The following is a 19,604-nucleotide window of genomic DNA, read 5'->3' on the forward strand; positions in this document are numbered from 1 at the left end:
TCTCCACTAGATGTGTGCTCCTCGAAGGCAAGGTGCCTGCCTTTCAAGGCCCTGCAACTGTGGCTGCACGCAGTAGTCAGTGAGTGTTGAGTCAATCTGATTGAAGGTCGCTGAAGGGGAGTGAGCCAAACACTTGGCAGGGAAGTTTTAAGCAATGTATTTGGCATACATTTTCAGAAGAAAGAGGATTTGCTCACTTCTGGGCATACAGATGTCCTCTCCCTGCCGCCTGCTAGGCCGTGGGTGTAGATCGCTTTCTCTTTCACTACTTCCCGGGAGGAGGAATTTCTTTGTCACTTTTCTTTCAAGCCTCGTGAGGTCAAAGGGGAAGGGTCGGCGTGGTGTCTCCACATGCCAGCACCTGGCACCTGCACATCTCCGCTTACTGCAGAGACAGAGCGGAGGCTGGGTTCAGTGCCTCTACCAGGCAACTAGCTCTGATCTGTGTCATTTATCTAGCTCACCAGTCTGTGCCTTTCCCACACGAGACGCTGCACTTCCATTTATGGCGATGATGTAAAGTTTTCTTATACATGCATTTCAGTGAAAACAGTGAATTGGTGTAGAGATTTAAGTGCACATAATGCTGGTGGGAGAGGACTGTGGGTGGATGGGGAAGCGATTTGCAAGCACCTGTGATTGGGGGAGTCCCCGGCCCATCCAGCTCACACTACGCCCAACACAGGGAAGCTGAGCTTTGCCTGGGTCCCCAGAGACAGTGTGCTGGACCTGCGGCCCCAGGGCAGGACAAAATCCGGCTTCGGCAATGTCTGAGGCCACGAAGGCTACCTACTTTCTTGCTTCCCTCTTAGGCTGGAATGGTAGCTTTCCTCGTCCAGTCTCAACCTGGGAGCCACCAACGGCTTGTCCTGAGACCACTGCAATTCCTCTGGATGTGCCATGAAGCTCCTACCCGGCCTCAGCTCTAGCTGTCACCCGTTAAGGTCATCTGGCCACCAGAGGAATCCAGTTCACTGCTCCTTCCCCCTTCCACACAGGGAGAGAAAAGAGCATCTTGCTTCCCTTTAGAATCTATCAGACGGGAGCCGTGGATTCAGACGCCTGACTTTGAAAGGCTTTGGGAGTAAGGACACAGCCAACAGCCGCGGCCAAACTCACACGCCCCTCAACGCGTGGTATGGTCCAGCTCAGCCTTTGCTGGGGCCCTGCGTGGCCCAAGCTCTCCCTGTAGGCCTGGCCAGCCCCTCCCTCAGCAGAACACCTGCGCTCACCTGGACCTCAAGGTCACACCCTTCAGAGGAACTTCAGAGGCTCCAGACCTGCTCTGTGCCAGCACTGCACATATTTGCCAAGCAGGCAGATAGCCGCTGTGGATTAACATTCCAGATGCAGCCTGCAGCTCCGATACAGTGACTTTCACTGAAATTGCTGACAGGAAGCTAGGTCTGGGCTAAGAATTAACCATCTCTCTTCTTCCAAATGGCTTAAAAATCACTTAAGATAGTATTATTAGGAGAGTATCACGTTCACGGTAAAAAATTCAGAGTGTAGAGATTAACAAAATGAAGAAAATAAACATCTTAGTAACTCCTCTACTCAGAGCTGTTACATGTCTATTCCATCCTGAAAGGTTTTAAAATGAAATACGTCATACATCCAAAGAGACTACATAAAAAACACATACGCAGGGTTTCAAGAACAATACGGAATATTAAAATCGACACCAGAGCGATCACCTCTCAGGTTAAGAAACAGGACTTCCTCAGCGCCTGACTTGTTTCAGCAAATATTTTTGTATCCCGAAAAGATATATTGTGTTGTTTTGCCAGCATTTTACTTGGAAATGGAATCATGTTTTATGATTTTTTCTGTAGCTACCCTTTTTTTGGTTAACATTACATTTTTGAGATTAAACTGTGCTGATCGTGTACCTGTAGTTTATTTTCACTGTTACAAAGCATTCACTGTGTGAATCACTCCCATTTCTGCATCCACTCTCCCGCTGACGGACATGGGAGTTGTCTCTCATTTTTTATGGTTTCCCTTCTCAGGCTACTTTTGAATCGACACTATGCTTTGGCCTCATCTGATGAATTGGAGAGTTTCCCTTTTCCTCTCCCCTGATAGAGTGTGTGCAGGACTGCAGCGATCTCTTCCTTGCGGGTCTGGGAGAGGTCCTTTGCAAAACCAAGTACTACTGATGTTTCATCTATTTTATTTATTTTTAATGATCATAGGACCATTCAGGTTTTCTATTTCTTCCCAAGTCAGTTTTGGCAAGTTCTGTTTTGCTAGGAAATCATTCACTGCATCTGAGTTTCCCCTGTTTGAGGCATAAAATTGATCACAATGTTCTTACTAACTTTATTAATCTCTGCAATGTATAATAGGATCTAACTTTTATTCTTAATATTGTTTACGATGTTAATGATTAACTTCTCCTTGTAGTTCTGTCCATTTTACTCGACCTATAAGTTAGTTTATGGTTACATACAAGTTTAGAATTATCATTCTGGTGAACTGAACCTTTTTTCAAAATATGGTGACCATCTTTATCTTTAGTAATACTTTTTGCTTAAAGTTCACCTTGTCTGATATCAGTGTAGCTACTCAGATTTCCTTTGGTTAGTATTTGCCTAGTATATCTTATTTTTCCTTCCTTACACTTTCAACGTCTTTGTTTCCTTAAGTCTATCTCTTGTAAAAACATTTGTTCGAATTTAAGAAGTCAAATCTGACAATCTTCATTTTTTTTTAATTGGCCAGTTTGTTCCATTTACACGGACTCTGATTACTGATATATTTTGACTAAGTTTTTCAACGTGATTTCATGTTTTATATTTGTCCCACCTTTTCTAAAATTCCTGCCTTTTCTTGCTTTGTTTTAAACTGCCTTTTTTTTCTCATTCTCTTTCCTCCTCACCATATGGAATTTCTACCCTCTTACGAAAAATGCTGTCATGCATATTTACCTTGACAAAGGCTAGGGGCATGGAGCCCTGCTCCTGCGCTGAGTTGCCTTTCATGCCAGTGTGAGTTAGGGTGCAACACGAAGCTGGATTCCCATACTGTGTAGACTCTATCACATTACACATGCCCACAGATACTAGCAGGTCTAACATCCTTGACCCCTTTCATGGCCCCATGGCCCATCTTTGCCCTGAGCCTTGGAGGGAGGGCATGTTAATGGGCTTCTAGGAGAGCACGTAGTACAGCATCTGCCACCCAGCAAGTGCTTATGGTGAACACCTGTCCTTTTCATCTTCCCGTCCTCAGCTCCCCTTCTCTTGGTAACAGCACCTTGATTCTTTGGGATCCAACCCTCCTTCTCTTTGTCCATGTGGGTCAGGTGGGTTGACCTCTTACTCTGTGCCCTGGCTCCAGGTCTGGGTACTGGACACAAGACCAAGTCCAGCCAATGAAACTCCAGCCTGAAACTTTTTGTTGAAACAGTAGGAAAGGGACATATTTTGCACTGGGGCTGCTATGGTGAGATGTAAGCTGCTGAGACGGTGAGATGGTGGAGCTGCCGGTGGCACTCTGGGAGACTGACTGAGAGTGAAGTTAACACAGTGTGAAACTGTGTTGAAAGCTGGAGAAAGACAAATTTCTGATGACTTTTGAGCATTTGGATCCAGCATGCTTGAAGCTACTCCTGGTCTCTTCATTCTATGTGCCAATTCCTTACCTCCACCCATCCCAGCCTCTTTTAACTGGGTTTCTGCTGTGGGCAGCTGACAGTGTCCTGATGGGTAATATTCCTAAGTAAACATTCTTTTGATCCGAACCTCATCTTTCCACATTGAGGGTGTTATAACACGTTCAGCCACCAAGGGTCAGGACCCAGTTTCAGTGCTAGTCTATCAGAAGCCCTGCTCAGGTCCTCTCTGAATGTCAGTTTTCTCATCCGTGAAATAAATTAATAACAGCAACCTCACAGGACTGTTGTAAGGACTACAGATAATGAATGTCAGTGCCCTTTTGCATTATCCTCTACTGCTTATAGTACAAATTATCACACAGAACAGCTACACGCACATGTTACTCTGCTATTTCTTATATCCATCCCTTTGCACACGTTGCTTCCATTGCTTGAAAATCCTTTGTTTTCTTCTTTGCTGTTCAACTTCTTCTGTTTCAAGATTCTGTTCAGGCATCACCTCCTCTGGGAAGCTGTCTCTGAGGTCTCCCAGGATTACTGATTCCTGCTGGCCCCTACGGCCCCTCTGCTGAGGGACTCACCTCCTTGAATGAAGCATCAGTTTATCCGTCTATCTTCCAGACTAAAAGCAGCCCTTGGATCTTTCATCTTCTACTCCACTGTCCAAGTTTATAGTAGATGTTCAATTATGTGTGTGAACTAACGAATGAAAACCCTAAGAGACCTCAGTTCAGACAGCGGTTCTCCAATCTCCTGACTTGGCCAGTTCACAGATGGACAGAAGCAGAAGCACTTCTCCTGGCTCCCTGGCAGTCTTCGCCCCAATGTGCCGTGTCTCATGCCGGCTTTCTTTCTCTATCTACCTTCCCACTCTGCTAGCCTGGAAGAGCCTCGTGGGCAGGGGCCCAGGAGAGACAAGGAGGGACATTTCCCATGTCAGCCAACACCTTCTGGGCACCAGCCGTGTGCCAGGACAACGGGGAGAAAGTGTGAGATTTGGAGCCAGGAGTCCTGGGTTCGGCCTGAGCCTTCTTCATTCCCCTGCCGTCGGGTCTCAGACAACTTCATCTCCTCTCTCAAGTCGCTCTCCTCATCTGTAAAATGGGCACAATTCCAGTGAAGGGCTGTTGAAGCCGTGAGACGAGATGGGAGAAGTGAAATGTTTTGAAATTCTAAGAAATTCTCCTCCTCCTCTGTTTCCTGCGCTGGGTACGGGAGCAGCTGCTTTGCCCCCTGAGGGTCACCAAGGACTGCTGGTTGAGGGACTGTGTTGAGGTTCTGGACCGATCCCTGGACGCAGGCCCTTGCCCTCCTCCAACAACACAGAAGAACCGCCAAACCCGAGGGTCAGTTTCACCGACATCAGGGGAACTGGGTCACCAGGAAGTCTCCTCTCCTGTATGAGGAAATGGAAGCGGAGGCTACCAGAAAGGGGAAATGGCTTTCCCATCCTGGGAGCCAGCCACAACCCACCAGGGGACATCCTCCGGGCCTTGAGCTTTGGCCAAAATCAGCGGGAACCTTCTTCTCCAGGCCAGATTAATTTCTGGTTGTCCTAAAATCAGCTACGAGGTGGACATTTCAGGACACCGAATCACCCAAGAGCCAATCAGAGTGTTTTCTTCAGATGCCTTTGTTTCCTACCACAAACCAGTAGAACCCAATAGGCTGAAACGACCAAACTTCAGCCCGCTGCTCAGGAAAGAAATGACTTTTTCACGGCCTCTCATAATTTTCTGGAAGTAAACACAAAGGTCTGCCTGCGCCAGCACCTGTTTTGAAGGGCGGAGGCCAGGGCAGGACGACGGGCAGGGACGGCACCCAGTCGCAAGGCCATGGGGGAGCCCTCTTTCTGTCCTTCAGGAGCAGCGTGAGGTGCACGCAGGGCAGGCTTCCTTCAGGAGCTGTGCAAACACCCTGTGTTCACTTTCACACCAAATAAGGTGACATTTATCCAACAAAGGCACCCCCAGAGCTCCCTGGGACTTAGCTGAGATCAATAGGTAACAGCCACAAAACCTTGAATCCCCTTTTGTTTTTCCCATGACGAGGGAAATAGATGCTGAGGGTCAGGGAGCTTCAGGCTCCTACAAGGGTCATGATGAGGGACTTCCCAGGGCACGATCCCTGAACACTGGCGGGTCACAGCCTGTGACCAGCCTGGGAGGTCATCGAGGGAGGGGTTGCCTGTGACTTTAGCAGTCCGGTGGGGCCCGGCACAGAGCTGGCATCTGTGAATGAATCAATGATTGACAAGAACTAGCATTTACTGAGTGCTCACATGCTAGCTCCCGACGGGGTATTTTGCATACTTTTTCTAGTTAACCCTCTCAGTGGCAATAGGACAAGTATGGCTGTCCCCATTTCACAGACCAGGAAACTGAGGCTCCGGAGGGTAAGTGATGCCCCGGGGTCACTCAGTAGCAAAGCCCAAATTTGAACCCACAGCTGTCAACTCCCAAGTGCCCTCTCTTCCCACTGTGGCATGCGCCTTCCTGAGGACCAGACCAAGTGACTCGACAGAACAGGACCCACAGGTAAGATGAGAGATGCGGACGATTAGGGCAGGTCACAGGTCTCAAGTAACTCATGAGTGTGAGTCGGTGTGTGGTATGTGTGTACAAACACACATGTGGGTATTGTGCACACAAAAGCGTGAGTGTGTGCCAGTGCCTGAGTGTGCGTGGGCAGGTACGGGCAGGATTCTGTGGCACAGAAGCCATTTTTGGTCCTGGGGAGCAGGGGAGGCTCTGCGGAGCAGGTGGCATTAGAGTTGGGTCTGGGTGATGAGTGGGGCACCGGGGAGGGGAGGCTTCCTCAGGCCGAGGGGCAGCGAGCTGTGGGCTGTGCTCTGAGAACGGGGGATGATCCAGTCCAGCTGGAGAAGAAGGTGCCAGGGACACAGCGGGAGAGGAGACAGGAAGGGACACAGCAGCCAGAATGGTTGGGTCATGGTGGAGGAGTCTGCGTGTGACCTGGCAGGTCCTGGAGTGCTGCCGAGGGTTGGGGGAAGAGGAGTCAGGAACCGACCAGGGCGCGGTCTCAGCTGGTGGCCTGGCCTGGCCCTTCTCTAGGAACTTAGGACTACATGGGTCAGTGCGATTGCAGCTGCCTGTGCACTGAGACCCCCTGGGTGGGTGGGGAGGAGGGTGCCCCTCTGGCGAGGAGCATGCACCCAGCACCGGGGAGCCCAGGCTGCAGGCATGGGTCTGGCAGTTTTCATGGGTGTCTTCCTTAAGGCCCTCGGCCAACAGTCACAGCAAACGCTCACTGTGTGCTTGGCCTGCCAGGTGGGCACCGCCACCCTTATCTCTACAGATGAGGGGCATAGCCCTCCAGGGAGTTAAGTGACCTGACCAAGGTCACACAACTAGTAGGTAGAGGAACCAGGCTCTGTGCCACGTCTGCTATGTCCAAAGCCTGTGCTCTGAGCCCTAAGAGCAACTCAATGACAGTCACCACGTGCTGAGCTCCTCCTGAACGCTGGGCCCGACTCGAAACATTTTGTAAGTATTAGCTCAGTTAATCCACACACCAACCCCATGGGGTAGGTACTGTTATTTTCCCCATTTGATGGAGGAGGAAACTAAGGCACAGAGAGGTTAGGAAACTTGCCCAAGGTCACAGCCAGTCAGGGGAGCTGGGTATGTTACAGCACGTTGGGCTCGTTGCCTGAAGGAGACGTGGAACATGGGGAGCCTGGCCTCCACTGGACCCCTCCCCTGCCTCCATGTCTCCAGCTCCTACTGCTCACGGCCAGGCATCAACACCACTTTCACAACATCCATGTTGTGACATGTGTGACATGTGTTGTGATGTGTAACATAGTCCTTATAGCCTTATTGCTAAGAGATGAGCAAGTCTAGGCCGAAAGAGCTTTAGTCACTTGCCTAGGAACTCACAGCAAGTAAGTGCAGAGCCTCGAGAGAGCCCAGCGTGGCCCGACCTCAAAGCTCGCCATGCCCCCACCCCCATACACAGGGGATTTGGGTCACGCTCAGATCTCCCCAGTCCCGGCCTTGTGTTCCCCCTGCCCCGCTGCTCGAACCCTCCAGGAGCCCCCATCTGAGAGTGCTATGTTTCCTGACAATGAAGGAACCCCAAAGACCCTGCACACTCTCGCCAGCGGGTGCTCACGGGAAAAGAACCCACGGGGCCGAGGCACCTCTCAGTCACTTCGTATCACTCATTCCATCCCACCCCTGAGCGGCAGGTGAAGAGTCAGGCCCGTTTCATAGACGGTGGACTGGGGCTCGGGTCCTCCAGGACCCTGGGGCGCCGCATCCCGGGCTCAGCCCCCTGCAGCACCATTCTGGTCTCTGATGCAGACTTACCGGCTCTCTGGTCTCTGAACGGCTCAGGTCTTGGACGGGGACAGGGTCTCCCCTCTGACAGCCCCTCGTCAGTCCTCAGTCCCTCCACAGACTCTTCTCCTCTCCTCCCTGGCCCCTCTGCCCATCCTTATGCGCTGGTGGCCCCTCCTCCTTGCCGTCTACACCCTCTGCCCTCGTGGTCCCCTCACAACACTCCCCAGGAGCCTCCCCCTGCGCGGCCTCGAGGAAGCGACAGCTCTGACGTGGCTGGTGGCAGGGAAGCCGTGCAGCCCGCCTGGAAGACAATTAGGCCAAGTATTACAACAGGCCCAACATCCCTCCCCTCTGACTGGTAATTGTTTCTAGAAATTCAGTTTCTAGGGAAATAATCTGAAAGACAAAATGTTCTCTGCATGGAGATGTTCATCACAGGGTTGCTTATAATAGCAAAAAATGTGGAGACAACAAAGGACAACAATCAGGACACATTCCAGTCAATCACGAGGCTCCTCATGCACCTGTCCCTGCCAGCGAGCTGCCGTGGCCGGGGTGCAGCGGGCTCTCCACCTGCCGGATGCCAATCTTGGGTCTGCGTATTTATTCCCTCCTCTAACCCTTACACAACCCTGTGAAGTGAGTACTAGCAATGTCTCCATTTTACAGATGAAGAAACTGCAGCATGGGGAGGCCAGGTAAGGTCAGTCAGCTCCTAGGCAGCATCTGCCCCCGCCAGGTTCAGCCACCTTAGAGCAAAATGCTCAGAGTCCCCCTCGCCGGGGGGCTGGGTGTTGAATGCGGGCCACTGTGTAGGTGTGTGCTGCGTCTCGGGGGGTGGGATAGGACATTATTTTAGATGTCAGGGGTTGCGTGGCTTCTCACCCTTGCTTGTCCCCTCGCCAGTGTCGCCCCCGCCATTCTGGCAGCAACTGCAGGTGAGGGCAGAGACCATTTCTTAAGGCCCACAAGGAAAGAGTGGTGGGAGAGGCCAAGGTCCTGTGGGTTTCCAGAGCCTGTGAGAGTAACGCCCCACTACCCCAACAGGAGGCTGAGGGTGAGGTGCCCCGGGCCCCTCCTTTGGGGTCAGAGCTCTGACCGGAGGAGCTCTGGTCATTATAGTGGGGGCCACTGAGGGTGAGTGTGGGGCCTGAAAGCACAGGTCCACGTGTTCCTCTTTCCAGCTGGAAGCTGGGACGAGGGAGGAGCCTCTGCCCACTTGGCAGTGAGGAAGCTTCACATAGCTGCTGTACCCCAAATCCTCTGCTCCCACAGGGGTTACAGGAGGTCCCTAAAATCTCCCTGCACCCACAGTGAACCCCAGCATGTGGCTGGGCCTTGGAGCCTGCCTGCTGGGGGTGCCCCAGAGGGGCTGGGGGCCTGCAGCAGAGCCAAGGCCCATAGGAGGATGTGGCTGGTCCTCAGCAGGGCCAGAGACAGCCCAAGAGCAAGCCAGCTGTGTCCCCCTGGGCCCTGCATGGCGGGCACCATGGATGGAGAAGCTGGCCCAATAGTTCTAGACTGGTCTAGAGGATGCCAGACAGTCTCTGGGAACTTAGCTTGCCCTGGAGGGAAGGAGCTGGGGAGGGGAGAGAATCTTGTATTGGCTGCGTTCAACTTCCAAAGCTACCATGCTTACAGCTGGAAGTGACCGAGCTCCCCTGACCTAGAAAATTGTGTTTCCACCACCGGTGAAATGGTGGCCTGTAGGTGCCCTGAGCAGACTGAAACAAAGAATCTCACAGCTGGGTGGACTCGGGGCTGTGCTCCAAGCTTCTGCCCCAGGCACAGGCATTGATGCTCTTGCTCCTTTCCCAGCTCCTTTCCCCAGCTCTGGGAAGGAGGTGCTATCATGACTAGCCCAGGTTTTCAGATGGGGACAAGAGTTTTAGAGAGGAAAGGACTTGCCCAAGGGCCCCCAGGCCAGCAACACAGGGAGGTCAGCCTTCAGAGCTCTCTCAACAGCCCACCGCGCTAAAGCATGGACTGGCTTCCCACTGCCGGTGAGGGCCCGCCCGCCCCGGCCTCCACACAGGCTGCCCCTTTGCCTGGACCCGCAGCTCCCACCTCTGTCCCTCAGCTTGGGAAATTCCTGTTGTGCTCCAGGAGTCAGCTGAGACGTCACCCCTTCCAGGAGGCTTTCCCTGAGTCCCAGGCGGGGCCCCAGGCCCACGCTCTCATCACACGTGTTTGTGCCCCTCCCTGCTCATCTGGCGCCTCCCTTATTGGCCCCATCCCCCGACAAACACCTGCTGGGAACGGGCGCCAAGGGGGAGGGAATGAGTCAGCGCTACTGGCAGCCCTAGTATGGGACACACGTGGCCCATGTAGGGACACAAGGTGTGGGCCCTCCTGTGGCCATGAGGTTAAGGCCACATCTGCTTATGACAGACAGGAAGGGAGCATGGAGCCGTGACTTCAGGGGTTGCGTAAGACTGCAACAGGAAGGGGCTTGCTCTCTGACTTTCACTGTGAACGTTCCACTTCAACAAAATGTAAGTATTCATAATTATTCTGTGTCTCCCAAGTCGGTGTGGAAAGGGGAAGTTCCCTGAATGTTCCGGGCACTGGGGATAGCCCTGCCACCCACCCATTTCCGTCCCTGGGTGACGAGGGTACATGCTCAGTCCTGGAACTAGAAAGGCCTGAGCCTCGCCCACAGGCCCTCCCCGCACGCTACCACCTTCTGCACGAGAAGCAGGCCCAGTGATGCTTTGTGGAGCCATCAGCCACTTTTTGGCAGTTGGGACAAACTCCCCCACCCACCTCCCCATCTCTGGGCAGAAAGGGAGTGGTCTTCATACTGTAGGAGAGCCTCAGGGGCTGTGGGCACCCCGCAATGCCCAGCGGGTCTCAGGCATGCCCAGTCCCTGTTCCCCGACACTGCCACAAACAGCCCTTAGGGGTTTAATAAACACCAGCGTTGCCCCAAAGCAGAAAGCCCTGTGACTCACCGAGGCTTCTTTAGGAGCGGTGGCAGCCACCAGAAGGCTTAGCTGTCTTTGACAGATGAGGAAACTGGGGCTCAGAGAGGGATGTGATCTTCTCAAGACCACACAGCCAGTCAGTGGCAGAGGCAGAGAGAGATGCAGGTCCCCTGTCTTGTGCCCAGCCTGCACCCCCACCTGCCCCTGGACCCCGCCCTTGAAGCTCAGGTTGTGACAAGGACACATTTCATTGCACTTGCCTCCACACTCGGAGCGATTCATTAGTATCAAAAACATGTTCCGCACCACCCTTGCCAGAAGATTCTTGACACATACAAAGTTGGGGGTTTGGCATAATTCCTCTCCCTTGTTAAGCATTTATGTATAATGAGTGCTGGAGTCGCCCCTTGAAACTGTCCAACGCCCCCCACTTTCAGAAGGCGAGGCTCAGGTTCAGGGTCAGGTTGGAGCAATTCAGTGGCACAGCGGGGACACGAGTCCACAAAGCCCGCCCTGAACTCTTCAGCTGCTCCTTTGCAGAGGGGCCATGAGGAGGAAAAAAAAAGAAAAAGAGAAAAGAAAAACTACCACTTACAAGCATCTACTCTGTGCCAGGCGCTTCACGTAAATCGGTGCTAAGCCTCCTCGTCATCCTCATGCGGAGGCATCCTTAGCCCCACTTCGCAGATGAGCTGGCTGAGGCTCAGAGAAGGCAAGCCCAAGGGCGCAGAGCTACACCAGGGGTTGGCAGCCTATAGCCTGGGGACCAAATCCAGCCCCAAACCTGTGTTTGTTGAAATGATTGGAAAAAAAAAAAAATAGAAGAATAACATTTTGTGACTGGTGAGAATAATATGGAATTCACATTTCGGTGTCCATAAATAAAGTCTTACTGGAGCACAGCCATCCCCATTCGTTTACGCATCATCTACGGCTGCTTTAGACCCATAACAGCAGCAGGATTCAGTTGCAACAGAGAATGTATGGGCTGCAAAGTCTAAAAAATATTTACTATCTGGCCCTTTGCAGAAAAGGTTTGCGGACCCCTGTCCCATACTGTGCCATCTCCCGCGGGGTCTGGAAGGCCTGCAGGACCTCCCTGTGGCTGCGCAGACTGTTCCCAGCAGAAGGGCATCAGGGCTGACATCCAGACCTTCTGCTTGCAGCCGCGTGTCCTGGGGTTGGGTCCCCTGCAGAAGGGGCCTTCTCTGAATTTGTTCACCTGGAGTGCACTTGTTCTTACGGGGACAAGGTTACCAGCAGTGGTACCCACTCCTCTGCCCATCACCGTCCCTGGGGAGGCAGCCTCACAGCACAGCCCCAGAAGGAGCTACAAGTGAAGGTGGGGAAAGGGCAGGGGCTGGAGATGAGGAGAAGCCAGAGGGAAGGAAGGGGTGGCTGGGCACAAGCTGGGCTTCCAGCTGGCTTCAAAGGCCCAGTCACCAGGGGCGAAATGAGAATTCTCTACCTTTCAAGTGACTCCTGGTGGTGGGGGGTGGGGGGGGCAACGATTTATTCTTCTTGACTTTTGAGGCTATAAAAGGCTTCCCACCTCCTCTCCCTCTGCTCTCCTTCCCCTGACTTCCTCTCTGGGGGTGTGAGGGGGTCTCACTCCCCAAACTCTCTGAAGAGAGAAGATGAAAAGGACTGACTTCTGCTGTGGCCCCCGGGCTCTGCGGTGGTGGTGGTGGTGGTGGCGGCGGCGGCTGCTCGGCGGGGCTGTGCGGCTGTGCCCTGCAGGCCTGAGAGCAGCGGAGCCCCCTCCCCTCGGGCCTGGGGGGGGTGGGCTGGGGGGGACTGGTGGTCCAGGACGCAGCCTCAGGCCTAGAGCTCCCTGCGCAGGACAACAAACGCTTGCTGAAGGAGAATTGGGAGCATGCGTGGAAGGAGGTGGAGAGGAGAAACAGAGGGAAGGAAAGAAAACAAAACCAAATGGAAGAAACAAAGGGAGAAGAGGCAGGAAACGAGGAACGTGGAAAACATTACACCGAGTGAGACAGCCAGGCACAAAAGAGCTGCATTACCTGGAATGTCCAGCACAGGCAATTCTATAGAGACAGAAAGTAGATTGAGTGGCTGCTTGGTTGGGGTGGAAATCAGGGACTGGGAGGTGATGGCTAAAGGCTACTGGGTATCTTCTGGGGGTGATGAGAATGTTCTAAAACTCATTGTGGTGGTGGCTGCACAACTCTGTGAATATAAAAACCAGGGAATTGTACACTTGAAATGAGTAATCGTATAGTACGTGAAGCGTATCTCAATAAAACTGTTATATAAAAGAAAGAAAATAAAAGAAAAGAGACAAAACGAGAGGAAGAAAGAGGGAAAGAGATGGATGGTGAAGGACAAAGCTTCGTGGCTGTTAAAGCACCTGCCGCATGCCAGGAATTGTGCCGAGTTCCTGCATCCCCACTCCCTTCGTTCTTACAACAACTCTGCAAAGTGAGTCTGACAGTGACCACAGCTCTATAGGTACGGAGACGCAGCTCAGACTGTCCCGTGACCTGCCTCACCTCACCCAACCCCTGACTAGTGGTGGGGCCCGGACTCACGCTGGGGCTCCCTAACCTCCACGCCCGAGGTGGGAGAACACCCCAATGGCCTTGAGGTGTGACCACCGCAGCCAGCAGGATTCCAACATGTAGGGGCAGCTGGCCCCTTAGTGAGGTGCGAGCTGCCCCGGGCGCCTGTAAGAGGAGCGCTCATGAAAGCCATTAAGAAAGGATGGAATCAATGTGCCAAAAGGTTAGACTATTTTAGACTGACAAATAGAAATGGTAAACAATAGGATATATTGGAGAATATGAGGAAGTCATTTGGTGTAAACCTAATTCGGCCTGACTTTGTTTTTCCAAAAGGGGCTGACGTGGCCGTGGCTGTTGAGCATGTGTTATATATCTGCTTAAGCATTTGCTCTGTCCCAAAGACAAGAACAAACGGCCTTAAGATAAAGGTGAAACTTCCCCTCACGTTGGCATTTCATTAAGGATAAGCATCTTTGCCTAGGCTAGGAACTGATTGCTGTGCTCACCTGTGACCACCCAGCTTGAGACAACAGACCTGCCCCCCTGCTGTGTCCACCGAGACAGCAGACCTACTACCTGCTGTGTCCATCAATCGCTGTGCTGACAGAGCAGTCTTGTGACTATTGTAAAAGGGACATTTCAATCCTATGTGGAACATCCTCTTTGAGGGTATACAACCACTCTGTACACCCCAATTCTTTGGTGCCCTTCCTTCCTTCGAGAAGGAAGGCCCCGGGCTACATGGTCCTCACATTTTGGCTCAGAATAAACTCACCCCAATTTTCATTTATAGATTGGATATGGATTATTTGTGTCAACAAGAACCACAAGTGACACAAGTCAGCAAGTCTGGGCTCCTAAAGGGGTAAGTTATGCAAAACTTCCTTTCTGAGCAACATCTTCTCCAGAAGCCTGTGTGCATTAGTCACGTCCCCTTTCACTCCGTGGTACCGCAGCCTCCTCTGCAGAGACTGGACCCTGAGCTGACAGACAGTCAGCCATGCCTCCCCTGGGCCACCGGCCTCCGGCCAAACCAAGACATGCAGTGGAGGTGGACTGGACAGCTCCACGTCGTCTGGAACTCTGGATTGCAACCCCAACTTGGAAGGGCACTTCCTGTGCTTTTGGCACGAGTCACCTCACCTTGCTGGGCTTGTCTGTAACACAGCCGGCAGGGCACGCGGCTGGGCTGCTGCCCAGGATGCTTTTCTACCCGGAGACTGTGATTCAGAGCTGGCAGTGAATTCGGCTGGGAGGCCTGCCCCAGTGCCATCATTTAAGGGAAGCCCATTGTGACAGCCAAGTTAAAAAGGGAAACATGAATTTCTGAGTCCCCGCCGGGTTCCTGGAACTTGCCTCTTTGAGACTTGTCTTCCTGATCTCTAAAGCGGGGGCAGCACTTCTCATGGCTCTTGGGAACTTAGAATGAGGTATGTGCTCATTCACTCATTCATTCATTCAACAAATATTACAAGGCCTCTCCTGAGCCAGGCACAGTGCTAGGTGTTAGAGAGACAGCAGTGAACAACAGAGGCAGGGGTCTGTCCTTGGGGAGCTTAGGCTCTGGGGGAGCAGACATGAAACAGATGCATCAAGAGGGATGAGAGGACGGCCTGGCCTGAGGGGAGGGCCCGTGGGGCGCCAGGGCCTTGGCTGTGAGGGTAAGACTCTGTACTGGGTTTTAAGAGCACCAGGAGGAGCAGGGCACGACCCCATTTCTGTTTGGAAATGCTCTCTCTGGCTGCCGAGAGAAGGAGAGCAGAAGGAGGGGCCAGGCCCAGGGCAGAGAGGTGAGCTGGCCAGAGGGGTGTGGGGCACCTGCATCCCTTTGCACCTCTTCTCCAGAGGTCTTTCTCCAGGTGCCTGGGAGCACCGCCGCCCGGGCGCAGGGCTCTGCAGGAATGAGGCGCGCCCTCCGCAGAGGGAGACTGCAGATCTCCAGGTGCTTGTGAATGTTATTTCCCTGCCATGGGAGATTACCCAGAGCAAGAGAGTGTGGAAAAGGGACCCAAGAGCCCCAGGCAGAGGTCCAGAGATAGGGGTCTATTCCCAGACTCAGATAGGTCGCTTGTCTCCCTGTGCCTTAGTTTCCCCAACTGCCATCCATGGGACTAGCACTGAGTCTGGGCTAAGTTCAAGTCCAGGCAGCACTTCACTGTGGAAGGAGCTGGGGCTTTGGGGTCACAGGGGCTTGAGCTCGACCCTAGCTCTGCACACATGAGGCCGAGGGGCCGAGGCCGGCTGCTATGCTTCTGGAAGCCTGCTGCTGGCCAGGGGCCCACACTTTGAGAGCCACTGCCCCAGAATAACATCCTTCAGGGATCAGGGCCTCTGCTTGGCTCAGTGTTGGGCCCTGAACAGTGCTGGCCCACAGCCAACCCTTGGTGAGTGCCTGTGGGTGAACAGACTCTGAGTGGCTTGTTTGACGGGGACAGAGGGGGTAGAGGGTGGGTGTGGGCCTGGGGAGGGTGGCAGAAGGTAGTCAGGGACCAAATCATGAAGGGTCTCTAATGCCAGGTTAAGGAGCTGGGACCTTGTGGCAGCTGGATGTGGTCTCCAGAGATGTCCACAGCCCCATTGCTGAACCTGAGAATGTTACCTCACATGGCAAAAAGGACTTTGCAGACGTGATTAAGTTAAGGAATTTGGGATGGGGAGGTTATCCTGGACTATCCTGGTGGGCTTTAAATGTGCCCTTATAAGAGGGAGGCAGAGGCAGCTTTGGCTATAGAAGAGGAGAAGATGTGACCATGGAGGCAAGAGGCTGGAGTGATGTGAGGAAGGGGCCGTGAGTGTGGGCGGCCCCCAGAGGCTAGAAAAGACAAGGAAATAGATCCTCCTGTGAAGCCCCAGAAGGAACCAGCGCTGCCACCACCTTGATGTCAGACTCCTGCGCTCCTGGACTATAAGAGAATACATTTGTGTTGTTTTCAGCCACCAACTTCATGGTCATTTGTTGCAGCAGCCCTAGGAAACGATCATGGGCCTATATCTAGTAGGAGCAGAGGAAGCTGCTGGGCAGGGGTGTTGGAGCAGACAGGGCGTCCAGGGGAGAGGTGATGGGGGCGGGGGGCAGAGGCAGCCAGTCGGGGTCAGGAAGGGGCAGGCAGAAAATCCTTCTTCGGAGGTGGCCGCTGGTTTGCAGCAGGGAAGGGAGGACTGGCCAGCTCAGCAGTCTCTCCTGGAGGCTCCCTTCCCCCCACCAAGGGCAGGCCCAGATCAGTCCTAGGAATTCTAGGCTCAGGCACACACTCCTGCCCCCTTGGCAACGATAGGGCTTTCGGTCAAGTCAACACTGGCTTTTGTTCCCACTGGGAGAACAGGAAAGACACGCTATCAGTCATGGGGGAAGCTGGGAGCTGACCTTATGGAGGGCCACACGAGGCCCTGAACGTCCTGACAGCCCAGTGGGAAAATTATCCTCTGGCTGTTCCTGTTTCCTGCACCCCCATGTCCCTGCCATGATCTGAAGCCCTCTGACTGGTTCCCCATCCTCCTCTGCCAAACCCCTCTGCCCACGCTCCCGGGGGGCTGGAGGAGAGAGCACGGCTGTGGACCCGAGGAACAGGTACTCCACGGCTGCTGTGTGTGACCAGGACATGGCCTTTTGGCTGGTCTTAGCTTCTCCACAGCCCCCACCCAGGGCGGCCATGAGGATCAGAGGAGAAGCGAGCAGAGGAGAAGTGTGTCCCCAGAGGACAGTCAGTGAGGGGGGTTGCTATTTCTGCTGATGCTCAGATCTTGGCTTTGGCTGACTCCCTAGCTTGTTGCTTGGGCAATTTACTTAACTTCTCTGAGCCTCAGTGTTCCCACCCGTAAAGTGGAAACCAAACAACCACTTACTCCACAGGGTTGTGTGAAAAAAGAGATGAGGCCATGCGTCTACAGGGCCTTCACCATCTGCATTTAAAGCTCAACTCAGAGGTCTGCTCCCTGGCCCGTGCACTGCCTCATTCGGGTGCCCAGTGCCCTGGGTTTCAGTCCTTGGCACATGCTGCACTGCACCATTGCCAGCCTGCTCCTCAGCTGGACTGCGAGCCATCACAGGTAGCACGGGGTGGGGCTTTGCTTCATCTCCCTTCACACCCTTAGGACCTGGCACAGGGTTGGGGACGGGATGCCCTCCCAGAGGATTAACACAGAGAAACAAGGGCAAACAGGTAAAACTGGCACCTAGCGGGTGTTCTGTAAGTGTTAGTTATTGGTGTTAACGCTTATTGAATATGCTTCCCTAGGGATTAGGGGGAAAGGCAGCCCATTAGCCCTGGGGTCGCAAGTAGGAAGTGGTATGCATGGCTAGACTGAACCATGATAGCTGCTTTGTCCTTTGTTTGCTTCATGAACTAAATGGGCTTTGCACTGGAGGCTGCTTCCTGAATGAGGGGGTGTGGAAGGACGTGGTCAGATGGGCATCTTATCCATCAGGGCTGGGTGTGGAAGTCCCCAGATCTGCATTTTGGAGAGACACCTTTGGGTGGCTTGGAGGATGGATTTGAGAGGGAGACTCTAGAGGCAGGGAGGCCAGGAGGAGGCTGAATGTAAGAGCTTATTCCAGCAGGACAGCACTGCAAGGGTGGAGGGCCCGGGGCCCAAGGCTAGCGGGGAACACTCCGCACCTGGCTGCTGCAAGGACCAGAGGGGCCATGAGGCCCGGGTGTCTAGTTGGACAGTTTGGCCCCCACAATCCTCCACAGAGGGCAGGATCCACAGTGTGTGTGGGTCTGCAGTGTCTGCCTGTTTTTCTCGAGGCTGCTGCTCACTGCTCGAGAGGGGACGTGCATCCCAGGAGGGATCGTAGGGCCTGTTCGCATCCCTTAGCTCACGTGCTTCAGGTAACTCTGGGAGGCCAGCAGGGCCGGCTGCGTGAGGACAGACCCCACACTCTAAGACATGAGGAGACTGAGGCCCGAGAGGGGCAAGGACTTGCTCAAGCCACAGAGTGAGCGAGGGCAGAGCTGAGATCGCGGCCACGCAGTTGACTTCCCATACCTGTTCGTCACAACAAAGGCCAAAAAGATCACTTCTACATCCCCAGTGCTCAGCACAGTTCCCGGCACGTGGTGGGAAGCTGACAAATGTTTGCAAATGAATGAATGAATGAATGAATGAATGGGTCAGTCTCATAGACCAGCATTGTGGGAGGCCCAGGCATAGTCTGTTGGAAGAGAAAGGGAAGTGCCATTTACGGAGCCCTTCTCCGTGCCAGCTGTTCTGCAGCATCCTTTCATCTACTCCTCTCAACAGCTCGAGCTGACTAGACTCTGCCTTCCTCTCCATGCCGGGAGCTTCCTCAGCACCACTCAAGTCTTTGGTGGGGTTTCCTATAATACCCTGCACTGGCTTCATCACCAGGGAATTTATCTAAATCTCGTTCCGATCCTGTTTATCTTTTCAGCCTGGATACCTCTTGGGGATGGAATCCCCAGGCATCCTCTCTCTTGCATCTCCTATATCCTGAACGTGCAGTGGTCTCCAACCTTATTTTTTTATGCCACCTTGATTTTGTTCTATTCTCTTCCCGTCTCTCAGGGACCAGTGCCACATCTCCCTTCACTGATGTCCTCATCTCATGTTTCTGGTTCACGTCTTAGAGGTGAACCAGAGCCCTCTTCCCAAAGCACAGATCTGCCTGGGTTGCCCTCACCCCAATTCTAATCCTTCCATCTTGGCCTAAGACCTATGAGATAATGTCCAAGCCCTCAGCCTTGCCTTCAAGGCCCCGCCTTCCCCACTCGGCCAGTCCTCTTTCTCGAGTCCTCTTTCTCCTGCGACTTGAGTGCCCCCTGGGGAATGAGCTGATGCATAGTAGGTGCTCAATGAATGCACACAAGCTAGGTTTCTCATGTGAACCCCAGGTGGCAGCATGTGTGCATGGCCATCCGAGGGCTGTCCTGGGTGGTTTGGTAGGTGGGCCTTAAACTTAGGGTTCTTGATTATAAGGACAACGTAGCTAGAAAACAGGGCCCACATGTTCTGGAGTTGGGGGACCCCTGTCCAGGTCCCAGCTGTGTGGCCCTGGCCAAGTTCTCTGAGATTTAATGTAGTCCTTTTAAAATGGAGGTGAAAAGTTCTATCTCAGGGGGCTGTTGAGAGGATGGCATAACATGAGGTTTGCAAAGTGCTCATGAAGAGCACCAGGATCTTGTGAACAGTTGCCACCTTAATGGCTACCATTAATGGGACCTCCTCCCCATGTCCCCGACCTGCATGCACACTGCGAGGG

The 19,604-nt window shown here is 53.3% G+C and overlaps 1 protein-coding gene across 2 annotated transcripts in view; it reads right to left on the bottom strand.

The window, feature by feature from the left end:
* The window catches only part of HRH2 (histamine receptor H2), a 42,321-nt gene that overhangs the window by 3,341 nt on the left and 19,376 nt on the right, over positions 1-19,604 (bottom strand). The window contains exon 3 of one of the 2 annotated variants that reach the window (XR_011525022.1): positions 11,452-11,640. The exons of the other annotated variant lie outside the window; for it this stretch is intronic. The gene's annotated coding sequence lies outside the window, so the exon portion shown is untranslated. The remainder of the gene's footprint in view (positions 1-11,451; positions 11,641-19,604) is intronic. 2 annotated transcript variants of the gene reach the window in all.

This window comes from Equus przewalskii, chromosome 13 (genome assembly GCF_037783145.1).
Source record: "Equus przewalskii isolate Varuska chromosome 13, EquPr2, whole genome shotgun sequence".
Classification (NCBI taxonomy): domain Eukaryota; kingdom Metazoa; phylum Chordata; class Mammalia; order Perissodactyla; family Equidae; genus Equus; species Equus przewalskii.